A 13560-nucleotide genomic window follows, 5' to 3' on the forward strand; every position below is an offset into this window, starting at 1 on the left:
ATTCTTCAAGGGGATCCCAATTAGACTAACACGTTAGTCAAACTACTGAAAAACAGCCTGCTCAATGATTTGCTGGATGAAGTCACTTGCAGATACTCTGAAAACACAATTTGTACACTGATGATCAATCCGAAAAACCAAAAAGAAAAACAATCACAAAGGGATTGTCAGCTTTCTCTCAAAGTCAATTTTATAAGCAACTGACTATGATATTCTGAATTAATTAATTCTGACTATGCAAAGAACAGCAATTTTTCCACAACATGGCATATTTTTCACAAAGTGCACTGCTTCACTTTAAAATACTCTTCCCTCCAAGTAAGAAATTATAGTATCTCCCACTTTAACAGGAGTGAAAATTCACTGTACTGTACTCTTGCATATATTTCAATGGTGATGTTAAACAACTGCTCTGCCAAGATTATATTGTACCATTTCAATAAGCAAGTTAGTTCTTCCCCAGGTATTACAGCTGGTACTGATCATATAATGAGCACTACAACATAATAACTTCTCTTTACTACAATGTTGTCATTTGCAATGTCTTGCTGCACCTAAATGGTAATCTGCACTGTAACAGTAATTAGATTTCAGTACAAATATGAGAAAATCGGCAGAAACTTGAAATCCAAGCAGATGCCCTCCTTCTTCAAAGAAAGGGGCTTTCCTTCCTCCACCATCAACGCTGCCCTTGCCCACACCTCTTCCATTTTGTGCATGTCTGCACTCACCCCATCCTCTCACCATCCCACCAGGGATAGGGTTCCTCTTGTCCTCGTCTACCACCCCAGTAGCCTCTGCATCCGGCAGATAATTCTCTGCAACTTCTGTCATTTACAACGAGATCCCACCACCCAGCACATTTTTCCCTCCCCCCCCCCCATTACCGCCAAGATCACCGATTCCCTTATCCACTTGTCCTTCGCCCCACTGATTACCCTGCCAGTACTTAACCTTGCGAGTGTTACAAGTGCCAAACCTGCCCCTATACCGCTTCCCTCACTACCATTCACAACACCAAACAGTCCTTCCAGGGGAGGAGACACTTCACCTGCGTGTCTGTTGGGGGTCATCTACTGTATCTCGTGCTTCCGGTGTGGCCTACTGTATATTGGTGAGACCCAAAGTAGATATGAAGACCACTTCACCGAGCACCTACACTCTGTCCGCCAGAAAAAGCACGATCTCCCAGTAGCAACCCACTTCAATTCTACTTCTCATTTCCATTCCGACATGTCAGTCCGTGGCCTCCTCTCGTGCCGCAATGAGTCAACACTCAGGTTGGAGGAGAAACACTTTATATTCCATCTGGGTAGCCTCCAACCTGATGGCACGAACATCAATTTCTCAGACTTCCGGCAATTGCCCCCCACTTTCACTATTCCCCATTTCCCTCTCTCACCTTACCTCTTTACCTGCCTATCACCACCCTCTGGTGCTCCTCCCCATTCCCTTTCTTCCTGTAGCCTTCTGTTCTCTCCTATCAGATTCCCCTTTCTCCAGCCCTTTATCTCTTTTGACTACCAACTTCTCAGCTCTTTACTTCACCCCTCCCCCTCTCCCAGTTTCACCTATCCCCTTGTACTTCTTCCTCCCCTCTCCCACCTTCTCAGTCTAACTTTTCATCTGTTTTTCTAGTACCGATGAAGGGTCTCAGCCCAAAATGTCAACTGTTTACTCTTTTCCATAGATGCTGCTGGCCTGCTGAGTTCCTTCAGCATTTTTTGTGTGTGTTGATTAGACTTAGGTTTTGTATTGGCCAAAAGTGTATGAACATGCATTATGTGCAGAATAATCAGTTAAATCCAGACAAGTATGAGATTTTGCTTTGGGAGGTCAACCACAAGAGAAAAATATACAGTGACTGCAGAGTCTTTGGATCATTTCTGTACATAAGCACCTTGGGTTGTACGTCAGTAACTCCCTGGAAGTGCCAGGTTGTAAAGAAGGCATTTGGTCTTCATTGATTGTTAGTCACATTTGGAGCATTATGAGCAATCCTGGTCTCCACATTACAGGAAGGATGTTAAGAGACTGCAGGAGAGGTTTATAAGCATACTGCATGGCTGAGAGAATATTTGTTATAAGAAGAGTTTGGAGAAGCTTGGTTTATTTTCTTGGGAACATCAGAGGGCGAGTGGAGGTGTGAAAGGTTTATATAAAATTATTTAAAGCTGCAATCAGGCAAGTAGTCTTTTACCCACCAAGTGGAAATGTCAGAGGCAGAACTTTTAAGGGACAATTTAAAGCAAACTTGCAAGGCATGTTTCTTTAAAAAAAATCACAGAGGTGCTCAGACCACATTGTTAAGGGAGGCAGTTGAAGTTGACAATGAAACAATGCTTAAAGGCCTCCAGAAAGGCACATTAACAGACCACGTGTATGCAGGGCTTGTTCCTATGCTGTATCAATCAAAAATTTTTAATGTAATTTTTACATGTAACATAGCAGCACAGAACAATCTTACATTGGTTTAATTCCGATTTTAGTGTTTTGATTTCCCTGAACATGATGGGGATATATTTAAAAAAAATTAGGATGGCAAAAAGGTACAGCATATTGAGATAGGTGGTTTATTGCAGGCAAGGTTAAATACACTTGGCCCACTGTATTTAATTTAAAATGTCAAGTGATCAGATAGAAACATACAAGGTTTACATCAGAGGTTTGCCAGTGCAGAACCTTTTTCAGCAGTCTAGCATCAAGGACACCCCCCTGCTTTTTTGGGTCTTGAGATAGCTGATGAAGTCAATGTAGGACAGCAAATTCTTCCACAGATGACAGGTATGGACAGGTAAAAGGTTTTGAAATGCAACACTCCGATTGCTGCTGCCCACAGAACTCGTATACTTCCAATGCAGGGCCTCCTGGTTTTCAATACCATTTAAAAATAAATGCAGATGTTTGCAGTTTCTGCCAACTTCTGACAAAAGATTTATGTCATGAAATGTTAACTTTTTTCTTTTTTCCATGTATTGCTTGATCTGTTGAGCATTGTTTTGAATAAGCCTCTCTGATTTTGTCTTTGGTGCAGTTGAAATAGGAATTCTGAAACATAATTGTCTATCTCCACCCCACCGCCAAAAGAAAAAAAAAATGGGAAGAAGGGAAAACAAGTTTAATTTTGGCTTAATTCAGTAACTGCAGCAACTTCACTAACACCCAGTTACCACGTGGAGGCGTCTACATTTCGAAGCGTGTCAGTGTCATGCGAGGTTCAATGTCACGCTTTAAAATACCAAGTTTCAACAAAGGGGAACTCCAATCTCCCCATTCAGCTGAACCAGAACCAGAAACGCTGAACAGTCAAATTAACGCGCGCCACTCAAAACACTTGACATAAAGGATTGCAAAAATCGACGACTTGGTATCGCAAACATAAATTCTTATGAACATTTATTCTGGGTGGGGAGGAAAATTTGCACCACGGCCACGAGCAATTAGGCAGAAACAAAAACAGATGCTTCAAGCAGCGCCAACATTACGACGACTCATCAGCGTCCCTAAACTCACTGCCGACCAGAACAGAAATCACCGACATCAAATCACTAAATTTTAAAGCACACTTGAATAAACGCATTAAAAATGATTTTTTTTTTTGGCTTTCTCGCTAAATCTTCGATTGAACCGAACCCCACCCCATCCCCCCCCCCCCACGTCGCTCTGTTTTCCCCCGCAATGGAAACGGTGCCAAAGGAAGAAAGAAATGAGATCCGGGCTCGGCGCAGGGGGAAGGCGGACTAGAAGGCAAGACCGCGAGAAGCAGGCGGCGCGGACCAATGGCTACAGGGGGCGGATCTCGCGAGGTTTGGAAGGCCGGGCCGTTGGGGGCCGGACCCAATCGGGCGTCGAGTTGGGGCGGCGGCGGCGCAGCGATCGCGGGTGCGCGTGAGCCGAGTGCTGCGGCCCCGGCTGGTTTGAGGGGACTGTAGGTGACGCTCTCAGTGTATATTTTTGACGTGGCGGCTACGTATCAGCACGGCCATCCACTCCTAGCGCACCGTAATCTGTGACGAGTAAAACTACGTAAGTGGTAAGTGAGAGAGAGAGAGAGAGAGACGGAGGGAGAAGTCAATTGAGAGATGGTGGCACTAACAGCACACGCACGGCATGCACGCAGCATTAATGCAAAGAAGAGAAAGCCGGGCTGGGAATAGAGAGATAGAAAGAGAGGGAAAAGATTAAGGTGGCAATTGCACCGCTCCCCACCCCCATCCCTCCTTTCTGCTTCCTCTTTTTTGCAGGGTTAATTTGAGGGGATTGGGATGGGGGGGGGGGTGACTGGTGATGAGATCAGACTTTGCAGCCGATCGGTGCTCTCAGCTCTGCGTTCTGATGGAGGAAATAGGCTTTTTAAAACTCTCTTCTGGCGTTTAATTAAAATTTATAAAACCAGTCTCCAGTGCATCTTGCATCTTAAGTCAAAGGGTGGTACAGTGAGAAACGTGATCGTCACTTTTCTCTCCTTTCGATCTCTTCCCCCCCCCCCCACCATCCTGCAAGTTTGTTTTGATGTGAGTTATATGATTGTTAGGCTTATATCATAAATACAGAAGCAGACTTTTTTTTATATTACTTTGTGGAGTATTAGAAGCAAAGGCTCCCACTGCTGGAGTGGTTTTATTTTGGTGGCATTTTAACAAATGTCTTTAAAAAATGTTGCCAATTCTAACTTAATTCTTCCTAGCTTGAAGTTGCAATTTTCAAGCGAGAAATTAGAAGACGCAATCTGGTGGTGTTTTTTTAAAAAAATCCTCAAATAGCCGGAGTTAACGACAGCTATCGGGGGGGAAAAAGGCTCACCGACCCATTTGTATGTGTATGTATTTTTGCAAAACTACACGCATATTTTTTGTTTGAATTTTATGTTTTCCTAATTATTTGCAGTCCCGAAATGCACTAACTTGATTAAATATGGGCAGAAGAAATGTTTAACGGGGTTTCTTTCTTAGTTGCGTGAGATGGCGAATCGCTCTATCACCCGCGCTTTGAATTAACCCCCGTTTGTGTCGTTGTCAGAGTCTGGTTATTTTATGAATATCTGTGAGTATTTCTCCCACCTCCAAACACTGTAAAGATGACAGAAGAGGTGCTCGCCGTGTCTCCTTTTACTTTAGCCGCCCATTTTTTGTATGTAAGCTCCTGACGTTTGTCCACTTGCGACAACATGATCTGCTACAGTGTAACAACATGACGTTATCCTGGTTAGACTTTGTCACAGAAAATACGATCGAGAGTGTCGGTGTGTGCGTGTGAGAGGGAGAGTGAGTGAGGAGAGAGACGTGGAAATTTATTTAAAGGGATTTTGATAGGGAGACACTCGGAGTCTCTGCCGTCTTTCCCGCTTTGCCATAAAAAGGAGATTCGGGTCTGGGAGTCACATCGTGGCCAGACAAAACATGTCGGGAAAGGGACAGCACGAAAGTATTCGGCGCCTGGACACAGATTCTTGCAGCAAACTTCACTTCGGGATTGTTTTAAACTATAAAATATCTCGCTTTAAAAATCGAATCTAAAATTAGATCAACGCGTTCTTGATGGAATATAACACCTATTAATGTGCCAGAATTTTTTTTGTCTGTTCGGCTTAGCGTAGGGGAGGGGTTACTAGTTAATCTATGTGTTTTATTTTTAAAACTGGAGTCGGAGCTTTCGACAGTCTTGCTTGATGCTTTTGAAACGGTTTTCTCCAGTTTCAGTTCCGTTCAATTGAAACGTTTAACTGAGTGGATCCTTTTTTAAAAAAAAAATCTAAGACGGATCCTCGCAATTCATCTGCCTTGGTCGGAGTATTCATGCGTGAAGCAGTTTCGTGTTTTAGGGTAAAAACCAACCGTCGTTAGTCCAAAATACTGGGCTGCGGTTGTCGGAGCAATTTAAAAAAAAATTCGGAAACCACAATAGGGCGGCGAATTTTGTGTTTTTTTTAAAACAATGAAAGTGAAATGTTGACACTTGGACTCATCTTAATTACTTAAACGTCGTGGTGGTGTTTTTTCTTGGTAGGAGGATGAGAATAAGATAAAATAAGTTTATTTCTGGAGGTTCCCCTTCAATTAAAATGGCGGCGGCTTGATCTGCAATGGAAGGTTCTAGAAATGGCGCAGTGTCTTCTCCAGTTCGCCAGCACCCTCTTCCTAGCTAGTCTCTGAAATTGCAGTGGAAATGTACTGATGCGGCTCGGATGTAATTATGCAGTTGAACTGCAGGCGCTCTATCGCCTTCCAGGTCTTCCATCCTCCCAAGCCCCTTGTGAATTGTGCTTATAAATGGGAACAAGAGACAGTTTAATGCCAGAAAGTGATAGCTGTAGGTAATATTTACTCCACTTACCCAAGCAAAGAACTGCCCAGTTTTTTTTTTTGTTTGCAACTAAATCGCAGGCAATTGTTTTTACCCAAAAGCAATTTAAAATGTTGGGAGTACTCAGTGTTGTCATCATCCAACTATAAATAATAAGAAAAAAAGTATTTTGCTATTTATCCTCAAGAAATTCAGGGGTGATTTCCTGCAAGTATATAAATGTTAGATGTTTGGGAGAGAGGAAAAAGTATTTAAATTTGCAGCAGAGTGTCATTTGGAAATGGATTGCTTAAAAGGATAATGGAACAAAAATGGTCCTAACTTTTGAAATGGCAGTAGATATGTATCAGAAGAAGGAAAATGATAAATCCATTGGCCGTGGGATGAAAAGTTTTTCAAATGGTGTCAGTTAGTTCCCTCTGCTCCTTTGTGCAATACATTAGTGTGAATATGGTGAAGGTACTGCTCTGAGTACTTGCCCTTAAATTGGCATAGCTGGTTTTTGAAGTGAAAGTGGTGACTGATTACTTCACTGTCATTGAATAGACACGCAATTCCTAACATTTCTATCTTCCAAATTTTATTTTTTAAAAAGGTGGACTAGCATAAATGGAGACAAGGAGTTATGGAATTAGTTTATGCTGAACCTCAGTCGATTTGTCGTTTGCAGCCTTTAAGTGAAAAAGAAATGCTAATTCTGATGTGGCAATTGTTCATTTTGAATCAGTTTTGTTAATTTAGTGCTGATATTTTATGGGCAGTAGGAGAAATTTGGTAAGATTTAAATGACTGCTGCCTTGGAATAATTTTGAGGTGATTGGAGGGATGTATGGGAGAATGTCACAGTTTTTAATGTAGTGTTGAGTATGAGGAACACCCTGCCAGGGTGGCACATGGCATTATGGACATTTATAAAAACTCATAGATAGGCACCTGGATGATAGAAGCACACAAAATGCTGGAGGAATTCAGTAGATTAGGCTGCATCTATGGAAAAGAGTACAGTGGGCATTTCTGGCCGAGACCTTTCAGAGGCATTTCCTTCAGCATTTTGTGCATGTTTGGATTTCCTGCATCTGCAGATTTTCTCTTGTTTGTGATTAGACCATTCTTGATCTATTCACTCTTAACAGTACAAGGCCCTGTATGATCTTCATGAGAGAGTGCAGTTCAGTTGGATAGCAGTAATTGATCTTGGGTTAAAATAGGCTAATAGGTTCGCGTAACATTGTTGGTGGAATGGCCTAGACTGTGCTGTAGTGTTCTATGTTTGTACCAATGCATCACGTTTGCTGTCAGGTGTTAATTTTACAGATCCGTTCCAATACTTCAAATACACAGTGAATTAAAATGTTAAGGCATTGAAATGCAGTGTTTAATGAAAATTTAGTTGGGCCTTCATGAAATGGGGTTGAGTGTGTTTACAGATGGCTAGAGCTGTTCATGACTAAATGGGACTACATTGCAACTGGGAGGAATGTGAAATAGCTTCTCAAATATTCTTGATGGGGCCAAATTAGTTGGATTTGTGTTTCTAGCAATATTTGCCTTTTTATATATATATATATATGTATATATCCCAAATTGTTCTGATAGTCATTGTCAAATTGGCTGCCTTTTTGGGTCACAAAACAATCATGAAATGGCTCGTGTTAAAAACTAGCCAGTTAGGATTACCTAAATGGTTTACTGTCTAGTTTTATAATGGGAGAGGATGGATGGGGGAAAATATAACTCATTAAGATCAGGGCCGTAAATTATTGTTTAATGTTAAAGTCTTTATCACCATTTGTCAAATTCACCATCAGTTTCCTACTCTGAGAGGCTATTTTGCCTGGGAATGTTGCTTATTGAACTATGGTGGCCAGTTCACTGGATTTTTGAGGTCTTTAAATACAGCTATATTTTGAAACATTTGTGTGACAAAATGAATGATCAAAGATATTGGATGAATTCTTGCCTCTTCATTTTAACTTAAAAATTTATTTTCTAGTTTTAGGTTGGCTGCAATCAAAATAGACAAATTGGATTCTGTTGTTTTGAGGTGCCAACTGTGTATACAAAATACCCATTGAAAGGATTAGTTTGCTGAGTTCTAACTAATCAGATAAAGCTATCAACTTTTCAATTGTAAAATGCCAAGTAGCAGCATTTAAAGAGTAAGAAATGATCACAGATTGCCTATTACAATGGCATTAGATTTGCAATTGACAGTAAATGTACATTTTTGATTGGTTTTGCCAAATATAAATCGGTAAGGTGAATTTTGGGTCTGAATCTAGGTAAGAAGTTAGTCAGCTACACCATAAAATAAAGCATTTACTCTTAATATTAAAAGTATTATTTATAAAAGTAAATTCTTAAAAGGGTACCAAAGGAAGAAGCAATCAATTCAACTAATCCATGGAAGTGTTATTCTCCCCTGCTGCCTTCCTGTTTCCTCCCCTTTCAGCATTTTGTTGTGTGTTGCTTGGATTTCCAGCATCTGCAGATTTTTTCTCGTTTGTGATTAGAGCATTCTTGATCAATTTACTCTAGCAGTACATGGCCCTGTATGATCTTCATGAGAGAGAGTGCAGATCAGTTGGATAGCAATAATCGATTTGTCTGCTCTCAGCACAGATATGTGGCACGTGGGTAAATGTATCTTTTTCAACCAGTTGTTCACCTGGATTGGATTATTTCTGGTCAATATAACCACATAATCTTTAATAACCTTTATGCTGGAGAAACACTGTCATATCTTTATAGACAAGTGGCTAAATGAAGAAAACCTGAAATAAAAAGCTATCTTGAAGCTCATATTGAATTTCAGTGCTTAAAATATTTTCACTTTTTATACGTAAAGCAGGGTGTTTGAACCCAAATCTTTATTTTAAGCCCCTCCAGCCAAGTCATGTTCAAGTATTAATGTCATTGTTTTTTCTCATTCAGTCATTGTTGGGGGAAGCTACTTAAAGCTGATGCTGTCAAGGGAAGATGTGTCATTTTAAGGAACTTTTTTTTTCATTGGATCTTGGGTGAAGAAAGATAGGCTTGTATGAGCCTAAGTAATGTGCATTTACCACAGAGCAGTCAACTATGAACAACAGAAAATCAAGGTTCCAGAGTGATAAACAGATGGACTTGTGGTTTATTTAACGACTTTGTTTCGGGGCTATAAGCATATGCAGAATCTAATATCATAAATATGCTTGGAATTCTGTTTTTAAAAAAAAGGAATAAAACTTAATTTTGAATCGTGAAAATGCTTTTAAATGCTCAGATACTGATTGAATTATCTACTTGATAAATTTGTCTTGTTTTTTCCCCCCCGACATTATTGAAATAATTTTGTTGTCCACCTTGTGTTTTCAACCCCCCGGCCAAGTGGAACAAATTTGGATTAAATGGTCTCAGAACCCTTTATGCACCTCTGTTAATTTTTAATTTTCACTTTTTCTGCTGCTTTATGGATAACAAGAACAGCTTGTCAAATTACTGAGTCATTGTTTTGATTCCTGGTAAACCTTTGTATGCTGTAGGGTTTTGTTCCTAAAATGAGTTAATCAGAACAGTTAGGCTGAGTCAGAGTGATACATAATGGTCAATCATTACTTTGATTTTTTTTTTACACAGCTTGCCCTATCCATTGCCTTGCTATTTTCAAAGATGTGTATATCTTTTATAAAGTGGGCATTCAAGACTTGTTCTCAGAATTGTGATTATGCTGTTTGCAATTTTTTCTCCTTCAAAATGCATAACTGTCTTGTCTATGCTCATATAATCAGTAGACTAGCTAGTAATTAATCACTGTTTTTGCTTCCTTTACCCATTTCCGGATAATTATACGTTTCAATAAATATTTGTGCTGCTTTCTCCCTTACAGTCAGGCACATAGCTATTCCAACATTAACCTCTGCCGCTGTGGTGAACTACCACTGTTTCCCTGTTTGATGTGGGGGGAGGGGGCTACTGTACAAGATTGAAGGAAGCTTCAGAAAGTTGTAAAATTAGTCAGCTCCATCTTGTGTACTAGCCTCTGTAGTATCCAAGACATCTTCAAGGAACAGTGCCTCCAAAAGGCAGCATCCACTATTTAAAACTCCGCCCAGGACAAGCCTCCCTTTCATTGTTACAGTCAGGAAGGAGATACAGAAGTCTGAAGTCACACACTCAGCGATTCAGGAACTGTTTCTTTGCCTCTGCCATCCAATTACAAAATGAACGTTGAGCCCACTTTTTAAAAAAAAATATATTTTTGCACTATTTAAAATTTATTTATTAGACATTCTGTAATTTACTTTAAAAATATGTATTGCATTGTGCTGCTGCCGCTAAGTTAACAAATTTCACGACATGCTGGCGATATTAAAACTGATTCTGATTATGTTTCATTGATATGAAGTTTTTATTTCTTCCCCATGGAAGCATTACCTGGTTTCTTAAAATAGCTGGTCATTTTTTCAGAATGGTCATCTAAGCATTTTATATGTGCAGCAGTTGATGTCCATTCATTTGGTTCATCAAAGATCATCATTCCTTCAGTTACACATGACATTCCTTTCACGGTTCTGTGCTGATTGTTTATTAACTAAATCCGCTACATCAATGAACACTCTCAATTTTGTGCAGAGAGGCTATGGGGCACTTGTGCTACCAAGGTGAACCTAAGTGCAAGAAAATGAAGCAAAGGAAACAATTTAAAAGACATCTACATTGTATTAAGGACCAGAATGAATGTTTGATATTGAGTTAAAGTGCTATAAATGGCCAGCTGGGTAAGATGAAAAACTGGACAATTAATGGACCTTTTAATTGTACCCTGTGGCAATTCTTATGAAGATTCTTGGAGTGTGTCATGGATGATTGCAAATATTTGAAATTCCTTCTAATTTCTCAAATAAAATTTCTTGGAGATGCAGCTGCTATTGTAGGGTATTACAAAGGACTCAATTTTTTTTTTGAAAATTCAAAGCTGTCCCTTTATAGTTGAAGAGATTGGAAGCATTTTCAAGTGGGTGGCCTCTTGTGGGTAATGGGTTCATGAAAGTCCGGTGTGATATAATGCACCATGGACTTGGTGCGGTGGGGGGGGGGGGGGTGGAGTGGAGAACAACACCTCCATAAAAGGAATGGAGAGGGATCCAGTGAAATTTTGAGATTTGGTGAGTATGGGTTGAGTGAGTCTGCCTCTCAATTATAGATGCTTGTATTCAAAGGGCCTAAAGAAGTATTATCTTTTACGTCTCAAGGATAGGAGCGCAAACACAAACTATTTAAATCCCTGGTTGGGCCAGACCTTGAATAGAATGATTTTTTTTTAAAGGACAGTTCCAGTTAAGAAATATCTGCTTTCAATAGAGGGAGTGCACGACATTGTGAGGAGAGTGATACCTGGTCTTTGAGGATATTGCTACAAAGGGAGGTGACATGGTTCAAGTGTCTGGTATTCAGTGAAAATCAGTAGTTTTCAAGTTAGGGGAATAAAAGAAAGCTATTTTTTAAGTGGTTGTGGAGCATAAGATTAGGGGACATAGTATTTTGTACAAGGCCACTAAATTTACAAGACTTAAGTGTTTTTGAAATTGGAAATTAACCCTCTCATCTGTAAGTAGGTAGTAATCACTTGATTTCTTTTAATTCTAAGACTTTAGAAAATTATTGTGAAATGGAGGAAAACAATATTAACCAATCATATTCTCTTGAATATAATTGAATAGACACAAACTGATGAACATGTTTCTTTGCTGCCAACAAAATAAAGAATGCAAGCCAGTGGCAGATATTTAGTTGATATCTATTGTAAGCTTTTTCCAGGACATGATTTGCAAACTTCATAAATGGTTTAAACAAAAAATTATAAAATAAGTGAGAGTGACTGTCCTTAATGTTAAACTAACCTTTAAGTATAAGGTGGAGCATAGGCAAAGAAAAATAGTGGAAGCTCAAAGTGAAGATGCCTTTTATTGGACTAAAGTAATTACCAGCAATGTGATTGTGGGAGCCTAGTTACATCACTTTGGATTTTGTTGCTGTGATGCCCAAGGCAGGGTTTTCAGGTTGATATTCAGACATGGCTGCTCAGTGGGAAGTAAGATTTCTGCTGCATAAGTGCTAGGTAATTGTCTCCAATAAATAGTGCGACCAGTTGCTCGTCAATTTCATTAGAAACACTGCTGAATTCTCTCCTCAATGATACCTGATTAGAAACATCAGTGAACCCAATGAATCAATACCCTTACTAGAAAAGATTTTTTAAGTGTCACTGCCTGGGTCCCCAAAGTCTTTCCACCATTTGCAAGGCACAAATTGAAAGCAAAATGACTTAATGAATGCAAGTCTAAAAATATTTATTCAGCACTGCCAAGGATGAGGCACCACTTGTTTCAGTCATTCTCTTCACTATTTGATAGGTTCTATTTTATAAAATATACTGCAGGAACTTGTCAAAGCTTCCTTAACGATATTTGAAACTTTGTCCAATTAGAGTCAAGGGGACAGTGGGTGTATGTGAATGCCACTGCTTGCAGATTCTCTGGTTACAATGTGATTTCAAAGCTTATCTTTGCCCATCATTGGATGAAAATCTTTTTCACTCATTACACTATAGAATGCCATCAGTCCATCAAATGCAAAGGTTGATAACTGACACCTTCACAAGTCATATAATGTGGATTTTGTGCAGGCTTTGTTAGTGATATAACCTTATTTCTTTTAATTTTCTGTCTAAATAAAAGGATCCAGTCGCTTAAAACTATTCAAAACTGAGCTGGATGGAGAGGTGAAGTCTAGTGGTGCTAGTCTACTTGCTCTTTTTCGTGGTGGTTCAGGCTTTGGGATTTGCAGTCCAAGGATAAATGTATTTCACAATAAATCCATGGTCAATTGGTGGTGGAGATATGGAAGTGATCAGGTGGTGATGGATGACCTATCAATAAATGGATTTTTTTGTCCTCTATTGTCATAGTTTTAGTATTGCTTTTTGGTCATTCAGCCCATTGAGTTTGCTCTGCTATTCCATCGTGATTGATACATTATTCCTCTCAACCCTATTTGCCGGCTTTCTCTCTGTAACGTTTTGATGCCTGGACTAATCAAGAACCTATCAACCTCCACTTTAAATATACTCATTGACTTCTTGGCCCTCACATTGTCTGTGGCAATGAATTCACAGATTCACCACACTGGCTAAAGAAATTCCTCCACATCTTTGTTTTAAATGGACATTCCTCTATTCTGAGGCTGTGCCTTCTGGTCCTGGACTTGCCCATTATG

At 39.7% G+C, this 13560-nt stretch overlaps 1 protein-coding gene across 4 annotated transcripts in view; it reads left to right on the top strand.

The window, feature by feature from the left end:
* The first annotated feature begins 3907 nt into the window (after positions 1-3907).
* Positions 3908-13560, top strand: part of LOC140732329 (cAMP-responsive element modulator-like) — a 65799-nt gene continuing 56146 nt past the window's right edge. For 2 of the 4 annotated variants that reach the window (XM_073054828.1, XM_073054824.1), the window contains exon 1: positions 3908-4033. The gene's annotated coding sequence lies outside the window, so the exon portion shown is untranslated. Of the gene's footprint in view, positions 4034-5027; positions 5044-13560 lie in introns of those variants that run through there. The other 2 variants (XM_073054826.1, XM_073054827.1) reach the window with 2 other exon arrangements.

Source organism: Hemitrygon akajei, chromosome 8 (assembly GCF_048418815.1).
Source record: "Hemitrygon akajei chromosome 8, sHemAka1.3, whole genome shotgun sequence".
Lineage (NCBI taxonomy): Eukaryota > Metazoa > Chordata > Chondrichthyes > Myliobatiformes > Dasyatidae > Hemitrygon > Hemitrygon akajei.